The sequence below is a fragment of the Hylobates moloch genome, unplaced genomic scaffold (genome assembly GCF_009828535.3).
Source record: "Hylobates moloch isolate HMO894 unplaced genomic scaffold, HMol_V3 SCAFFOLD_20, whole genome shotgun sequence".
In the NCBI taxonomy this organism is placed as follows: Eukaryota; Metazoa; Chordata; class Mammalia; order Primates; family Hylobatidae; genus Hylobates; species Hylobates moloch.
Genome location: NW_026652295.1, coordinates 22,150,575 through 22,169,783, shown reverse-complemented (window position 1 = coordinate 22,169,783; position 19,209 = coordinate 22,150,575). Strand labels below are relative to the sequence as shown.

The 19,209-nt window shown below is 37.0% G+C and overlaps 1 long non-coding RNA gene across 2 annotated transcripts in view; it reads left to right on the top strand.

Moving 5' to 3' along the window:
* Nucleotides 1-19,209, top strand: part of LOC131382159 (uncharacterized) — a 325,239-nt gene that overhangs the window by 282,575 nt on the left and 23,455 nt on the right. The window contains exon 4 of one of the 2 annotated variants that reach the window (XR_009211396.1): nucleotides 7,542-7,660. The exons of the other annotated variant lie outside the window; for it this stretch is intronic. This is a non-coding gene — a long non-coding RNA (uncharacterized LOC131382159). Of the gene's footprint in view, nucleotides 1-7,541; nucleotides 7,661-19,209 lie in introns of those variants that run through there. 2 annotated transcript variants of the gene reach the window in all.

Here is a 19,209-nt window from a genome sequence, read left to right as displayed (position 1 = left end):
ATAACTTTTGACTTTCCAGTTATACCAATAAAGCATCATCATTTTTGAAGAAATGCCCAGAGTCTTAAAAGACCTCAGATATTGTTGCTGCCATCTCTGAACTCCGGTGGATAGGGAAAAATGTAGAACAGATTCCCTTATGGGAAGTTTAAATCCTAAGGCGATGTAGCCAAGTCATTCTTATTATTCATGAAATCAACCTGTTTCAGGGAACAAAGCTTTCCAATGCAATTTTCAAATAACACACTCAAACAGGTAGGCAAGTAAAAGAGCCCGAAAGAAAAGGAAATTGGACCGTGATACGTTGAATGCTTGCTTTGAAGAGATAGTTACAGCAAAATGATCAAGACCACAGGAATTGAGGGGAAGTCTGTGCATTCATTTATAAGTATGATGTTATGTATCATCGGCTAATTTTCACCTAGTATGTATTTAACATCTGTCAATGTTGCCTATACTAAGCCATTTTAATGTTAGTAATAGCTATTATTTTATTAAATTTTATTTTATTATTAAATTATTTTATGAAAGCATATAGTACTCTTCATATATATGACAGATTTTTATGAGAGAGAGAAGTTGAGAGAGAGAGAGAGAGAGAGATTCATGATAGAGAACTTTCAATGTCTGAAGCTTGTGGAGAAGTTATTCCTTGCAATAGACATTCAGATCATTTTCAGTTCCATGGCAGACACAGACCCTTTGTTATTAAACACATCAAAGCTTTGCTTCCAGGAAGGGCAATCCTCTCAGTTGTTCCCTCTCTGAGTGCGAATTTGAATGCTTTTTTCATGGAAAGTGATTATTGTAAGGTAATAAAGAGGTAGTAAATGTGCTCGCTCTCTCTCTCTCCTTCATGCCATACTTCAAGAAAATAAATCTTTGACAAAAGATTAAATAAGCAATTGTTATTGAGCATATTGTTTTGTGACTCATAGACACATTTGTAATGTTAAATATTTATAGCATTTACACAACAGGACACATTTTCTCATTCATTTTTTGAGATTTTTTTTTTTCTCCCTGAATTCCAAAAGGAGCCTTGACATTAAGCCTCTGCTTTGGAGAAAAACAACTACTCCAAAAATATGCTAACCATCTACCCCCTTGTTTGCATTCTATTCAGTGGCCCACATAAATATGCAAGATCTACAGAGAAAATGTAAAATGAAGTGCTTGACATTCTCTTTGGTGCTTCCAGCATTCCTTTTGGGAACAGACCTACCCTGCTAAACCACGCTTGCTCCAGACTTGTTACCATGGACTAATGCAGCCCAAAGAGGATAATATTAGTAAGATAAGAGAAACGGGTCATATGCAACCCTTGGTACAAAACATGGTTGGGATGTGGCATAAAATAGAAATGTTTCTACTTATGCATAGTGTGTATTGATGAGTTTTACTTTTTTTTTTGGGGGGGATGGAGTCTCACTCACTCTGTCGCCCCAGCTGGAGTGCTGTGGTGCAAGTTCGGCTCACTGCAGCCTCAGCCTCCCGAGTTCAAGCGATTCTGCTGCCTCAGCCTCTGGAGTAGCTGGGACTACAGGCATGTGCCACCATGCCTGGCTAATTTTTGTATTTTTAGTAGAGATGGGGTTTCACCATGTTGGCCAAGCTGGTCTCAAACTCCTGGCCTCAAGCAATCCACCTGCTTCGGCCTCCCAAAGTGCTGAGATTACAGGCTTGAGCCACTGTGCCTGGCCTGTATTGATGAGTTTTAAGGAAGAAAGGAGACTTTCTCTGTGAATCACTTTGCAAATCCATTCTTACATAAACTTTCTGGGAAAATAGAGAATAGCATTTTATATTTTCAAAAAACCTACTCCATTTATAAAATCTTGCATTTCCTGTAATTTCTTAAAATTGTCATATACATTTACACATATGCCAATTTTCACACACATATCAAAACACTGTTTGTTCATCAGTCCTAATTTGCTAATTGGTTTTCTCACCAATGGAACTGATGCTGTCGATATACTCCTTTTTACCAGTCTCTGTTTGCCCATATTGAGTGTTTCTTCTCGCACCTTCTTATTATCATTACTAAAGAACATAAATTATCTCTATATAAACTACATTTTCTAAAACACATCCCAACAAAGAGTAGTTTTATGGAAATTCAATGGATATTCTCAAAATTAGAATTCCATTTCAAATGCGTTTAGAAACATTCTGGGTTAAACAAGATTTAACGTTTCTTTATGTAGGATTTCTCAGAGTCTTTCATGAGCTTATGCATTACAGAGCTCCAAAAAAGAAATCCCAAAAGCATTCTTTTTTTCTTCCTTCAGAAAACCTTTGGCAGGACATTTTAAAGTCCTGGGCCAGCCAGGCAGTGGGCTTGACAGCTCAGCTGGGTATTCCAGAACCAACTTGCAATCTCTGCTCAGGGGTGAGCCAAGAGCCATAGAGTTGTGTCTTATTCTGCTGCCTGATGATGGTACAGTCAATGTAGGGGCCAGGGGAAAACGTCCCTTTCACCCTCTGAAAGTTCGCTGAAGATCACTTAAAAAGGCAGATTAATAGGAGAAAGGGCATACAAATTTATTTGATTATACTTTTACATGACAGGGGAACTTTCAGAATGAAAACCTAAAGATACAGGGGAAACTGTTCATGCTTAGGTTCAACAAAGTATGGACAGCCCTATAGAAATATGATTGGGCAAAAGGGTAGAATCTAATGCTAATAGACTGGGGGAATCCAGCGAGGCATGTCTGTCTACCTCCTTCTTGGCCTCTCTGTGCAGCATTCCTTACCTCTGGGGTGGGGCAAGACCCTTTCTGGAATGGGGGTCTTATGACCTAAAATCAAACAAGGTAGGTCAGATAATTTCTTTATGGCCAATTTTTACATAGAAAGGCAGAGGATCAAAGATTAGAGTAATATTTGTAGGTTTTGGTCATATTTTTAGGTTAGAGTGACATTTTTACATTTTATGGCTGGCTTTGGAAAAAAGAGGTTCTGGTGTCTGTGACCTACCTTGTGGAAAAGGGATTCTAGTTTCTATGGCTAGCCTCAGGGGAGCAGAAAGGGCCAGAATTATGAGGGCAGGAGAAGGTCAGACAAAACTGCTTCTTGAGACCTCGTAACAACCAGAAGGGTACATTTGTTTATTTCTTGTTTCATGTTTTTTCCTACTTCCCACACCTATTTCACAATATTTCAATAAAACAATCTCCAAAAAATTGTCCATTATCTTCCAGCCACCTATGGAAGTGAGTTAACATTACATATTGTGTAATATTATGAAAGTTAATATAAAGGAATGTCTTAGAATTTGCATGGGAATTTGACATAAATGACTCAGATAAAAATAATGTCACCTAATATGGTTTGGCTGTGTCCCCACTCAAATCTTAGCTTGAATTGTAGCTCCCCATAATCCCCACGTGTGATGGGAGGGACGCCATGGGAGGTAATTGAATCATGGGGGCAGGTTTTTCCCATCTTGTAATAGTGAATAAGCCTCATCAGATCTGATGGTTTTATAAAGGGCAGTTCCCCAAGCAAGCTCTCTTGCTGCTGCTATGTAAGACATACCTTTGCTCCTCCTTCACCTTCTGCCGTGATTATGAGGCCTCCCCAGCCATGTGAAACTGTGAGTCTATTAAACCTCTTTTTCTCTATAAATTACCCAGTCTCAGATATTTCTTCAAAGCAGTATGAAAATAGACTATCGCCTCTTAAATAGGGCAGATTCCCAGTTATTTTGAGGGTCATTTTTTTTTTAATGTCAGGCCATCTATGGCAAAGTGGGGGAAATAGAAGCACCTGCAAGTATTGGTTTTGCTGGTTAAACCTGGCAGCAAACAGCCAAGCAGGATGCATTTGGAGGGCTTGTAAGAACTCTGTTACATAACAGTAGATGTTACACTATCCTTTAAAAAATAAAATGTCCCTAATAGAGGCTCATAGATGCATGGTGTTAGTATTTGGCCAATAATGACCAGTAGGCTAAATAGCACAAAGTCTACTGTCAATAGAAACCATTGAAATATTTTTTTAAAATAATGGTCGTTTGTTCAAATATTTATTTTGCTAAATTATGCCAAACAACTGGCTTAATCCATTACTTCATTAAATAGTTTTTCTTGATCAACATGACTGAGTTCACAGGATCTTCTATTTTCATACTAAAGAACAAACAAAAAACTAATAATGCCTTCAGATACAGAACAGTTCGCACATTCATTCGGTAGGTTCCTGTTTATAGTGCCCCTGTGAAGGCCTTGTATTTTATTACAACTGCTGATCTACTTGGGGAACATAGTGAAGCATGGGATCTCTGGTAGAAGAATTAAAGACTCAAGAAATTCAAATGCATATTGTCAGCTGTCAGACACTAATGACTTTACTGAGCTCAGTTGAAAGCTAGCTGATCAGAGTAAAAATGCTCTCTTTAAATTTGCTAACATATTTGGAGGGACTGTTTGCTAACATATTTGGTGTACAGAAATAGATGAATCATCATTCTTCATTTATGGCAGGTTTGGTTAATCTCATACATGGTACTATTTGCTTCTTTGATTCTTTGCCTTAAAACTATATTAAGAACCTGTGAATCCACTACTCTACACAGAAACAGAAACATTGGAGATTGCTTATACATTTATCTAGGTGGCCTTTCTTTACCCCTCTTACTCTCTCCTTCCACCCAAGTTGATACACATACATTAGCGCAAATGCTATCTTTGGTGTGACATACACAGTTTTTTTGTAATATGTGTTTATGGAGCACATATTGCCTTCTCTGTTTTTTTTTTTTTGTTTTTTGTTTTTTGTTTTAAGATGTTGTCTCGCTCTGCAGTGGCGCGATCTCGGCTCACTGCAAGCTCCGCCCTACCGAGTTCACGTCATTCTTCTGCCTTAGCCTCCTGGGTAGCTGGGACTCCAGGTGCCCGCCACCATGCCCGGCTAATTTTTTTGTATTTTTAGTAGAGACGGGGTTTCACCGTATTAGCCAGGACGGTCTCAATCTCCTGACCTCGTGATCCGCCGGCCTCAGCCTCACAAAGTGCTGGGATTACAGGCGTGAGCCACTGCGCCCGGACTATTGCCTTCTCTTTTTAAAAAATATCTTGACGTGTCTTTGTACAACTACCTGACAAGATCATTCTGGGTTTATATATTTAGTAATGTCCATTTGCAGGCAGTAATAATCTCACTTGACATCTAGAGAGTACTACAGTTTGCAAACCACTTGCATGAAGAATTCGCTCTCATAATTTTCCACCAATTCTCTAAGAATGATGAATGCCACTGAAGGGATTAGGTGTGTCAAAACCAGAATTTTGCTCGTGTTCCTATGTGTTTACCATGACACAGAACCAAAGATACTGCTGCACTGCACTGAAATCAGCTGGGCTCATACCGCTCCCAAACAGAATCGTGGGGATTAAGGCAGAGCTCTTTTCCTTCTTCCATTAAGTTGATCTCTACGGTAGATGATAGGACATCTATTTTGACTTTTGTCTGTTGAGACTTGGAAAAACTATGGCTAAATCAAAGGTAATTTTGGCCATCATTTCTTCTTCTGTACTGAAATCATTGTGTAATTCTGTAAAGATTTGTACAGGAGCCCAAAACCTGTTGGCAGTGAGCTCATGTTTTCAAAATGAAAACAAATGCTTATCCCTGCTTCCTCTGCAGCTGTCTCTTCTGGGATTGTGTTGTTCCTCCTCCTTGATTATAGGCTTTAAAAAAAATCCAGAGAAATAGTCTAGCTGGGGAGTAACATTGAGGGATCTGACTTCTCGAATTCAGTTTTACCAGCTTTCTCTTGTATATATTATTCTGTATGCAGATATTTTGCAGGTCCAATAAAACCACAAGCATTTGGCCTGGTAGAAATAAGGAGAGGTGTATTTGAATTGAGGAAATAAAAAATGGACTCCAAACTATTTTTAACCTTAGTTTTATCATGTTCCAGTCCCCAGAAATATAACCAGTCTAACAAAATGTTGCTTAGTAGTTGTCTTTAAGTGGCTTTTCTTAGTTAATAGCTAATAATGATTTGTAATTAGCAAATAATTTGAATGTAAATAGATTCTTCTACACTGCCTACCAATGCTTGAAAACAATTTGTTCTCTTAAATAGCCTACAAATTACCCAGGCAGTCTTGATGATACTGTTGATTTGTTTGGTAAAAAAAAAAAAAAAAAAAAAAATTCTGTATATGAATTAAAAAGGGAACTTTAGCTCTACCTGAATTCCCTACTCGAATTGTGACATATTTTGAAGCAATGGACTCCTAGTTTATGTCGTATTAATATTACTGGCACTGTTTGACAGTCAATACAGGAAAAAAAAAAAAAAAATATGTCCTGGAAGAGAATTGAGAAAGTGCCTTAAAGAGTAACTGGATGCCTCTGAAAAATTGTTAAGCCTAGTAGGTTGGCCAATATTCCTTACAATTTCCTGTGACAGTGTCCTCAGAATGGAAGGTGAAGAAACCTGAGAAACAGAAATGCCTTAGGAAATGATGAATCTGGATGAGAAAAGGGAGAGAAGGGTCTGGATGGGATCTGTGCCGTGGTGAAAGAAGGTGGTAACAGTGGAAATGGGCAAAGGTCGGGGAAGTGATAGAAAAATTTTAGAAAGCAGATGGGTGGAATTTGGTGAGACATTATGTGTGTAATTTGAAGAAGAATAAAAGATAATTCCATAATTTGGGACTGATTCCATCATTTGTTAAATATTTGCTAACCATCACAAAAGCGAACCAGAGGGAAAATAAAGATTGTTCGGCCTTGAATTTCTCACACCCTTGGCAAAAGAACTCAGCACGGTTGTTAGCAACAAAGGGCTAATTTTGTTAATTTTGTAGACAGAATTTGATACACTCATACACTAATATTATAACTTGAATATGAATGAAGATCTAACTTTTGATATTCATCCCACAAGAATGAAAAATGAACTCACAGACTGACATTTCTAAAGTGAGGTGGACTTTCTACTTGCTTCATTATGGGGAGACTGAGGGCCACTTAATCACCAGGATCCATGGGCAGTGTCAGGCTGGAAAATCTTCAGCTTCCACCAATGCCGGCACGTTTATATATGTTTTTGCTTCAGCCTGAATGACTGTGTTAAGTAGAATTGATAGGAGGCCATTGGTTTGAGCAAAGCTCTTGCACTAGGCCAAATAGACCAAACCAAAATGGGGTTACTTGTGCTGAAGTTCCCTGCCACCAAGGCAAAACTAAGTTGTTCCAAAAAATCAGAAGAGATAATAGGCACAACCTCAAACAGGCCTGTTTCAGCTGGCATGATAAGGAAGTATCCTGTCTGTTAATCTTTAGAAGGAAATTAATTTTGAAATGACCAATCCACTTTTGTTCTGTTTCCGCTTTCCTCAGCTCTTTTCTGTTGCTATAAAGTCAAGCCTCTCTGTTAAGGTCATCAGAACCTTCATGCTATTTTATGGAATGAGCTATTGACAAGTTCTAGAATCACAAATAAAAGCCAATTAAGATCTTTAAATTTATTGTAATTTTGTCTTTTGACATCTGAAATGCATTTTCATTTGCAGGGTCTCAGAAAATATTACTGCAAAATGAAGTCCTCAGAAGCAGCTCTCTCTCTGACCTTCTTCAAACCTCCTGTCTCTGGACCTTCATTTCCGCCCCTCTCCTCCTCCCCACCACCGCCAGGCTGGCCATGCATACTAGACTCCCTCTTCCTCAAGGCAGGTCATAGAAACCAGAATCCCTTTCCCCAAAGCCAGCCACAAAGCATCAAATATTACTTCTACTTCCCCCAACTCCTCTCCAGCCTTTCTGTGTAAACCATATAGAAATTATCTGACCTACCTTGTTTAAGTGTAGGTCACAACACTCCCATTCCAGAGAATGTCCTGCCCCATGCCCAGATGGAACGATGGAATACTGCACAGAGTCCAGGAAGGATCTAAACAGGCCTTTCTGGGCTTCCTCATAGTCTATTAGCATTACATCATACCCTTTTTGTCTAACTATATTTCTACAGGGCTGTCCTTACTTTGTTGAACCTAAGTATAAAAATGGACAATTTCCACCTCTATCTTTGGGTCTTCATTCTGAAGTCTCCTGTGTCACATAAAACAAGATCAAATAAGTGTGTATGCCTTTTCTCCTGTTAATCTGCCTTTGTTCAGTGATTTTCACCAAGCCTTCAGAGAGTGAAGGAAAAGTTTTCCCCTGACCCCCACACTCCTGCTACCCTGTATTCCTGGTGGGTTTCTACTCAATATTCTAGACCCAGTACCAGTACTATTACGATTTTATCTCTGCAAGTTTCCCTACCACCTAACATAATTGAACGTCCACTCATCACCTTCTCCCTGGCACTTGCTATACCTCAGATGTAACATTTATCACATGCGTATTACTGTATTTGGTTTTAAGTTTTTTGAATAAGTAATACCTTTATGTGATTTACATGTTTAAGTGGCCATCTCCTTCTAATCCTTATTTAACAACTGAGCAGATCCTGCTTTGCTGTTCCTGTTCTCAAGTAGCGATCGTAATTATTTTTTGTGTCCTTCCAACATTTCTTTCTGAACAAATAAGCGAATTCAAATATACTCTTATTTTTCCTCCTTTCCTGCCACCCACCACAATATACCATACTGTATCCACTGTCCCTCGCCTCTCCACTTTATATTCCCAGAAGGTATTTCCATGTCAGTCTATAGGAAGAGCTTTCTTATTTTTATTTTCAGCTGTGTTCTATTATATTGAATGTACCATAGAGTATTTAACTTGTCCACTATGGATGAATTCATTTGTCTATTATTAAGTTATTTCCAATATTTGGTATGAGAAACAGGGCTACAAACATTGTTTGGTATATGTAATTTCACATGTATAAAACGTATATTTATATGTATAGATATATGATTAACATTGATAGATATTGCAAATTGTCCTCCAACAGATTTATAAGATTTTGTACTCCTACCAGAAACATATGGGAATCCCTGATTCCATGGCCTTGTCAACAGAATATGTTATTTAACTTTTGCACTTTTGCTAATTTTGTATGTTAAAATTGGCATCTCGATTCACATTTCTTTTATTATAAATAAGGTTAAACGTCTAGCATCTTTTTCATGAACTCTCTGTGCACATTTATCCAATTTTCTATTTGATTTATCCAGTTTTCTATTTGATTATTTTTTTTTTCCCTCCAATTTCTTTTTTTTTTTTATTATACTTTAGGTTTTAGGGTACACGTGCACAATGTGCAGGTTTGTTACATATGTATCCATGTGCCATGTTGATTTCCTGCACCCATTAACTCGTCATTTAGCATTAGGTATATCTCCTAATGCTGTCCCTACCCCCTCCCCCAACCCCACAACAGTCCCTGGAGTGTGATGTTCCCCTTCCTGTGTCCATGAGTTCTCATTGTTCAATTCCCACCTATGAGTGAGAACATGCGGTGTTTGGTTTTTTGTCCTTGCGATAGTTTACTGAGAATGATGTTTTCCAGTTTCATCCATGTCCCTACAAAGGACATGAACTCATCATTTTTTATGGCTGCATAGTATTCCATGGTGTATATGTGCCACATTTTCTTAATCCAGTCTATCGTTGTTGGACATTTGGGTTGGTTCCAACTCTTTGCTATTGTGAATAGTGCCGCAATAAACATACGTGTGCATGTGTCTTTATAGCAGCATGATTTATAGTCCTTTGGGTATATACCCAGTAATGGGATGGCTGGGTCAAATGGTATTTCTAGTTCTAGATCCCTGAGGAATCGCCACACTGACTTCCACAATGGTTGAACTAGTTTACAGTCCCACCAACAGTGTAAAAGTGTTCCTATTTCTCCACATCCTCTCCAGCACCTATTGTTTCCTGATTTTTTAATGATGGCCATACTAACCGGTGTGAGATGGTATCTCACTGTGGTTTTGATTTGCATTTCTCTGATGGCCAGTGATGATGAGCATTTCTTCATGTGTTTTTTGGCTGCATAAATGTCTTCTTTTGAGAAGTGTCTGTTCATGTCCTCTGCCCACTTTTTGATGGGGTTGTTTGTTTTTTTCTTGTAAATTTGTTTGAGTTCATTGTAGATTCTGGATATTAGCCCTTTGTCAGATGAGTAGGTTGCAAAAATTTTCTCCCATTCTGTAGGTTGCCTGTTCACTCTGATGGTAGTTTCTTTTGCTGTGCAGAAGCTCTTTAGTTTAATTAGATCCCATTTGTCAATTTTGGCTTTTGTTGCCATTGCTTTTGGTGTTTTAGACATGAAGTCCTTGCCCACGCCTATGTCCTGAATGGTATTGCCTCGGTTTTCTTGTAGGATTTTAATGGTTTTAGGTCTAACATTTAAGTCTTTAATCCATCTTGAATTAATTTTTGTATAAGGTGTAAGGAAGGGATCCAGTTTCAGCTTTCTACATATGGCTAGCCAGTTTTCCCAGCACCATTTATTAAATAGGGAATCCTTTCCCCATTTCTTGTTTTTGTCAGGTTTGTCAAAGATCAGATAGTTGTAGATATGCGGCATCATTTCTGATTTCCCTCCAATTTCTAGGAGGTTTTCATATATTAGGAAAAATTATTGAATTTTGTCTGCTGTGTCAGCTGCAATTATTGTTACTAGTTTGTCTAGTATTCGTTTGTCTAGTACTAGTTTGTCACTGATGAATTTTTTAGTTGTTTAATTTCATCTAGTTTTTTATTTTAATATTCAAATATGCAAATTTATCAATTTTTTCCTTTATGATTTCTTTATGTGGATTTTGAATCATAGTTTCAAAGATCTTTTTCATTCTAAGCTCATAACAAATTAGTCCTTGTTTTTTCTAGTGATTGTACTGTTTCGTTTTTTCTTTTAAACATTTGATTCCTTGGAAACATATCAAAGTTTAGTAAGTAATAGTTATGAATCTGGATCACTAATATTTTATTAGCCCATCTTTTCGCTGAAGATTTGAAATTTCTCTGCATTTTATATAGTATTGAGCCAGATGCATCGGTGTTGTTTCTGGGTTTTCTGTTTCATTGATAGGTCTATCTAGGCATCACTACCACACTGCTTTAATTGTTAATGTTTTGTGTTATGTTTTAATATCTGATAAGCTTGGCCTCTGCCTTTCACTATTTCTTTTCTTTTTCTGCGAGTCCCTGAAACTCTAAAACTTTGAATCAATTTTCTAGTTCCAAAAAGAAAATCCTCATATTGTTTCATTGGAATCACATTAATTTTATAAATAAACTCATGGAGACCTGATATATCTCTACAATGTTGCATATCTTAAGGGAAGGACAAGGTGTGTCTTTACATGTCTTTAAAGTCTGTTTGGTGTTTCTCATCTAGGAGTTTATTCTGTATATTCCTAATAATCTTATCTATTTTTTTTTTTTTTTTTTGAGACAGAGTTTCACTCATATTGCCTGGGCTGGAGTGCAATGCAGCGATCTTGGCTCACTGCAACCTCCCCACCCAGGTTCAATGGAAGAAATCTTATCTTTTTATTGTAATTATAAATGGCATCTCTTTTTCGTTACAACGGTTAACCTAAATGCCAACTGTGTATATGTGAACTACTGATGTATTTTAATAATTTTGTATCCAAACTTATTACTTCTATTCACATAGCTTTCTTTTCTTTTTTTTTCTTTTTTTCTTTTTCTTTCTTTCTTTCTTTTTTTTTTTTTTTGAGACAGAGTCTCTCTCTATTGCTCAGGCTGGAGTGCGGTGGCACAATCTCAGCTCACTGCAACCTCCACCTCCCAGGCTCAAGCGGTACTCCTGCCTCAGCCTCCTGAGTTGCTGCGATTACAGGCATGCACCACCATGCCCAGCTAATTTTTGTATTTTTAGTCGAGACGGGGTTTCACCATTTTGGCCAGGCTGGTCTCGAACTCCTGACCTCAAGTGATCCACCCACCTTGGCCTCCCAAAGTGCTGGGATTACAGGCATGAGCCACCGCACCCAGCCTACACATAGCTTTATTTTCATGATCGTTTCAAATAGTTGGGAGAGTAGTATCACCAGAACAATGTTGAGTATTACTGATGCTGGTCATCAGTCTTCTTCCTGACTCTAACGTGAATGTGTCTAAAGTTTTCCATCAAGCATAAGAGTGGCTTTGAATGCTGAAATGAAAGTGTAATGTGTCATGTTAAAAAAAGATGGATTGTTTTGAAATAAAAAATTGTTTAAATTTGTCAAATTCTTTTTTAGCATATACTGAGATATTCACAATTTTTTTCTTAGCTTTATTAATATACTAAAAAAAAGTTTTGGAACCTTTACTTCTTTTTCTTACTTCCTGGATCAGTTTAAATGGTACTGGAATAATCTCTTCTGAAAAGTTTTGGTAGAATTCAAAATGAAATCATTGTGGCCTGGGATATTTGAGAAGCTAGCTTCTTTATGTTTCTTTGTTTGTTTGAGACAGTATCTTGCTCTGTCACCCAGGCTGGAGTACAGTGGTGTGATCACGGCTCACTGCAACCTCCCACTCCCAGGTTCAAGCAATTCTCTGGCCTCAGCCTGCAGAGTAGCTGGGACTACAGGCACAAGCCACCACGCCCAGCTAATTTGTATTTTTAGTGGAGACAGGGTTTCACCATGTTGATCTTGATGGTCTTGAACTACTGACCTCAAGTGATCCGCCCACCTCAGCCTCCCAAAGTGCTAAGATTACAGGGGTGAGCCACCATGCCGGGCCTTCTATAGAAATCTATGGAAATGTTCTGTTTATAATTCCTAAGACCTGTGTCCATTTTAATAAGATGTTCACATATTTGTAAACCATTGAAAAAAAGTAACTGATGATTGTTTTCTAAAATATCTTGAGATTTAATGGTTATTTCTTTTTTTTTTTTTTTGAGACAGAGTCTCGCTTTGTCGCCCAGGCTGGAGTGCAGTGGCATGATCTCGGCTCACTGCAACCTCTGCCTCCTGGGTTCAAGTGATTCTTCTGTTTCAGCCTTCCAAGTAGCTGGGAGTACAGGCAAGGGCCACCACGCCTGGCTAATTTTTGTGTTTTTAGTAGAGATAGGGTTTCACCATGTTGGCCAGGCTGGTCTTGAACTCCTAACCTCATGATCCGCCCACCTTGGCCTCCCAAAGTGCTGGGATTACAGGCGTGAGCCACTGCGCCCAGTAATTTCATGGTTATTTTTACATAAAAATTTATATTGGGTTGGTTGGGACATTTTCCACTTCTCTCCTGCCCCCTGCCTCATCACTATCTCATTATTCCTTAATTAGATTGGTTGATGTTACATACATTTTTCAAAAAAACCTATGATTAACTTTTTAAGCCTATGAATTTTTTTGTTTTCTAACTTATCGGTGTCTGCTTTATCTGATTATTTCTTCCTTTTGTCTCCTTTTATTGTTGCATTTATTGTTTCATTTGGATTATTTATTATTTTCTCTGAATTTTTGATTTAGTTATTTTTAATTTATAATTTCAGTTGAGGTATTTAATGCTGTACATTTTCCTTTGAGTGTGGCCTCTGGCTATATGCCATAGCTTCTTATAGGTACTGTCTGCTTTATAAATATTTCCTCAGCATTCTGCATATCCAGCTCCAATTTCCTCTTTTATCCAAGAGTCCTTTAAAAGAGAATGTTTACATTTTTCCATGAATAGTTAAATTTTTAGATGTTTGTTATTAATTTCTAGTTTTATTGCGTTATGATTAGAAAATGTTGTTATGGACTATAAATATGTGTCCTCCCAAACTTTCTATGTTGAAGCTCTAATCTCCAATGTGATAGTATTTGGAGGTGGAGGCTTTGGAAAATAATTAGGTTTATTTGAGGTCTGGAGGGTGGGGTCTTCATGATGGGATTAGTGTCCTTATAAGAAGCTGCCAGAGAGTTAGCAGGTGCTCTCTCTTTCCCTTCCTCTCTCTCTCTCTCTCTGTCTCACTCTGCCATTTGAGGACACAGCAAGAGGATGGCCATCTGCAAACTAGAAAGAGAGTTCTCACCAGGAACTGAATCAGCAGGCATCTTGATCTTGGACTTCTCAACCTCCACAACTTTAAGAAATAAATGGCTGCTGTTTAAATCTCCCGGCCTATGGTCCTGTGGTATAGCAGCCTAAGCTGACTAACAGACTTGTTTTCCGTACTTTTTGAAATGTATTAAGGTTTTCCATATGGCATGATGTATGATAAATTTTTATAATGATACCATGGAAAACTGAATATATATTATCTATTTCAGAGTGCAGAATTTAATATGTAAATCATAGCAACTTTATTATTCACATTATGTAAACCTTCTATATCAATATTTGTCTACTCGATTTGACATATGTTAAAGGAAGTGAATTTCAATGTCTGACTTCCTCTGTGTTTCTGTCTCTTTTTCCTTGTCTTTCTTGTTTTCAACTTTATGACCTTAGCTACTATGCTATTCTTATTAATTCTAAGAATCTAGTTGTATATTCTTTCTTTTTCTTTTTAATAGTCAAATAACCAGTAGATGTTAAAGGTTGTTTTCTTTCTTTCTGGTACTTACAGTTTTTTTCTTTGTCTTTCACTGGCTATACCATGGGCTTGTAGCATTTTTCATGACTATAAAGGAAATGTCTACCACTCCCCATTATTAAGAATCATGGCCAAATGCAGTAGCTCACTCACTCCTATAATCCTAGTGCTTTGAGAGGCTGGGCTGAGAAGACTGGAGGCCAGGAGTTTGAGGCTGGAGTGAGCTATGATCACTCCACTGCACTCCAGCCTAGGTGTCAGAGCAAGACCCTGTCTCAAAACAAAAACAAAAACAAAAAAAATGCATCATGTTTACTATGGTTGTTGGCAGATGTCGTCTATCAGATTAAATAACATTTATTGTTTCTTAGTTTGATAAAAGGGTTTTCTAAAGCAAAAATGGATATTAACTTTTATTAATTTTTTTGCTTTTATCGATCTACTTGTATGTTTTTCTTTTTAAATAGGTTGCATTCTGTATTTTCTTTTCACTGAACTTTTCTCATCCTTCTCCCCACCTCCCACAATTTTTGATTGATTGAATTGCTTTGTTTCCTGTTCCATTTCTTTCCTTATGAATTTCTATTTTTTATTTTGTTCCTTATTTTTCTAGAAAAGATCCTTAATATACACTTTATAAAAGGATATGTGAGAAGTCATTGCATATCCAAAAATGCCTTTACTATCACATTTGATCAATATTTTGGCTGGGTATAAAATTTTAACTTGAAAATAATTTTCCTTCAGTGCATTAAGGTGCCACCCTCACCTATCCTTCACTTCCTGTGCCACCTGCCATGCTGATGATGAGATTTCTTTTGCAAGCTTTGTGCTCATTCCTTTGTAGCTGCACTTTTTTTCTTTTAAATCTGGAAACATTTTAGAGATGTTAATTTTGAGTATTATCATTTTCTCTGTGCTTTTTATGCTTTGATATTATTTAATGCATAAATTTTTGTGAGCTCTTTCAAATTAAATTTGTATTTTCAGAGGTCTGTTCTCATTCTTTCTTGATCATCCCAGATAGCTTTCTATGCTCCCAGGTTCTCAAATACCATCTATACCTTGATGATACCTGCAATGAAGTGATTCTTAATATCCCCTCAAAATTTCTATGTTGAAATCCTAGCCTCCAAAGTGACGATATAAAGAGATGGGTCCTTTGGAATGTGTTTGGGTCATAAGAGCAAAGCCCTTGTGAATGGGATTAGTCCTCTTAAAAACAGACCCCAGAGATGTCCCTCATCCAGCATGCCATGAGAGAGCACAGCAAAAGAGACAGCCACCTATCAGTCAGAAAATGGGCCCTCATTAGACATTGAATCTGCTGGCACATTGGTCTTTGACTTCCCAGCCTCTACAACTGTGAGAGTTAAATTTCTGTTGTTTATAAGCCTCCCACTCTATGGTATTTTGTTATAGAAGCCTGAATGAATAAGCTAAGACAATCCTTTTTGGGGGACTTTTCCCTGAATTCATAACTCCTGTTTTAACAACCTATTCAAAATAGTAGTAAGTACAGTAGTAACATTAATTGAAAATGGAGTATAGGGCAACCAATCTGTTTTTCAAGTGTTTTATAGGAATTCTATCATTTAATCTTCCCAACATCCCTATTGTTATATCTGTTTTATACATAAGGTACTGTAATGCCCAGAGAGACTAAGTAATTTGCTCCTTGTCAGAGGTGATAATTGACAGAGTGAGGTCTCAATCCACGTCTGATTTCATAACGATGTTCTTTATCACTGTGCTTCGCTGTCTCCCTCCTTATCTTCACTTATTTAACCTACAACCTTCTTATATTTGTCAGGTCTCAAATATGACCATCTTCTTTGCCCCCAAATAATGCCCCTCTTAAGTTGCCTCTTTCTATCCAAGTTAATTAATACGCTCTGAAGTTATTCCATCTGGATTTGCATCCTGGCTCCACCATTTGCAAATTATGTGTTTCTGGGAAAGTTACCTAACTAGAGCATGCACCTTATTTTTCTCATCTCGTAAAGTGAAAATAGTAATGTTATCTCTCATTCATGGAGTTTTTGAAGATGAAATGCGAGGATACACATAGAGCAACTGGAGACAAAATAAATGCTCAAGAATACTATCATCCATTTGATTGTCCTTCTCTGTTCTGTTACTGTGCATATCAAATTAATTCAAGATGCATAATAATATGACATCCTAAATAACTTTCAAAACCAAACTTTGCCTAATCCCTCTGCCCATTCTATAGTGAGGACACATTATGTCCTTCCAGTGGTTCTTAAGAGTCTTCTCATGGTTACCTTTGCTTCTACTCACGTTCCCTTCACTCCATTCTCTATAAGCAGCAAAAATAGTCTTAAGAAAATACAAATCTTGTCACATAGATCTCATGCTTAGACCCTTTAATGTATTCTTAATTTCCTTTAGGATAATGTCAAAGATGCTCAGTGTGGCTAACAAAGTCCTGAATGATCTGAGTCCTGCCTCCCACTCCAATATCATTCCCCACTTTTCCTCTTTTTCTCCCGTTCACCTCATATTTACAATTCTTCACTTTTCTCAAGCATATTCTTATAGCGTATCCATTTTTAGTCCTACACTTTGGGCATACTATCCTCTCTGTTGGCAGTAGTTTTTCTCCCCATTGTTGCCCTTTCTACTAGATGTGAAGTCAAAAGTCATTTTCTGCAGTATGATTCTCCTGAAAACTGACTTTTAAATTGGATATCTTCTCAACTTTTCCCACAACACTGTGGACCTCTCTTACAATAATGTATACTCACTGTTTTAAAATTACTCATTGACTTGTCTGTATTTCTCCAGTGGATTATAATTTCAGTGAGAGAAGAGGCCATGCTTGTCTGGCATTCCAGTCTCAAACACCCTACAGAAGGGTAAGAAGAACACAAAGAACAGTTCTTGAATGAATGAAAGAAAGATAAGTCTTGCAAAAGTAGATAAATGCTCTGTTTTTGATACACGTTACGATGAATGTGGGTTTCTTTTTCTAAAGGAACCTAGGATCTGCTTGGGAGGTAAACATATGATATAGTGATTTCTTATTATATCCTAGGCACTACTCTAAGATCTATAGACACATTATCACATTTTATCCGTATAAAATTCCTGTAAGATAGGTACTATTATTAATCCCATTTTAAACATGAGGAAACTGAGGACAGACAATTTCAGTAATGTACACAGTCAACCAGAGCAAGCTGCAGAGCTAGGATCTGTACTAGGTGAATTAAAGCTTGAACTTACAGTCTTAACAGTGCACTAAATCAGACGAGTGATCACATCTACCATTACAATATCAAAAAATAGGATATTAAACATTCTTTAGAGGCCAGAACTGTGTCTTACTCGTTTCAAATTTGTTCATTTCACAAATTCTTTAACCTCTCTCAATCTCATGGCTCTGAGGTAACACCAAAATGAATAAAAGCTTTTGGGCCCTTAACTGCAGCTATAGTCCATATTTTACTATTCTGTGCTTCCTCAGAACCCCTTGCCAAGGTCCTTTATATACTTGGCTCCAGATCATCTTTCCTGATTTAAACTTACTTGCATTTGTCCTCATTGGGTACTGAGAAATTGTCAACAGAATAAGTCCCCCAGAAATTTTTAAACCCTTTCATTTGTATCATGTAGATATTTGATTTAGGAGAGAGACTTGCCCAGTAACCACTACAGTGCTTGGTTCAGATTCAAGAGACCATGAATTAGTATACACTGAGTTGAAATATGAAAGATCCAGAAAGAAAAGAGAGAAGAAACATGCTATTATAATTATTAGTACTAAAGTTTTTCATTAGTATAATCCTCTAGACTAAAATATACCTATGTAATATGACTTGGTATTAACAAAAGCATGATGCCTAAAAGATGAATCTTCAGAGATGTTGAGCAATAATAAATTTAAGTATTTGATATAAGCTAAAAACAGGTACATGACTTTTTTGAGAGTATCTGGACTTCTTTCATCATTATTTCATTCTTTTCTGTTACAATCTTTGCACTTCCATTTCCTCTGGATTTTCTGATTTCTCCCATATACGATTTGGCAGGTTATTTTCTTGCATTTCATTTTGACGTATGATTGATTTGTAAATTCAAGGGCAAGTAAAGAAGTTTGCATCTTTACCAACTTCCAGACTTTTGAATTTTGGTTTTATATACTGTAGTTAATTGCCGCCTTGTGTCAAATGGTTTTCTCACATCTATTGGCATTAATTTTTTACATTTATATTTAACAAGGTAGACTTCACAAGTTAAGTGGATGCCAATTAACCCAAAATCTGAACTGACTTTTCAATGCAAGTCATTCCTATCAAATTAGCATTCTCTATAGATTGAGTAGATAGCTGTCAACACAATGGAGCCTAAGCATCAATTTTAAGCAATTTATTTTTTAAGTTTATAATATTAATTTGATTGTGATTATATATCCCAAAGTTATATGATTTTGTGTCAATTACTAAGGAACTAGCTGAATTTTGTATATTATTACATTTTAATCATCTTTAGAATTGACATTTAATTTGTATCCTTTTCTCTTTGCTTTTCCATATACAGAATGTATTTCTTTGAGTTTGTCACACAGAATTTAAGCAATTTTTCTGCCAATTAAATGACATTTTATTTTTCTAGGTGAATTGACTGCTGGGGAAATGGGCTCTGGAGATTAAAGGCCTGCTTATTAATAGAAAGAGCTTCCACCCACACACAGATATATAAAGCTGCCTCACTATTTC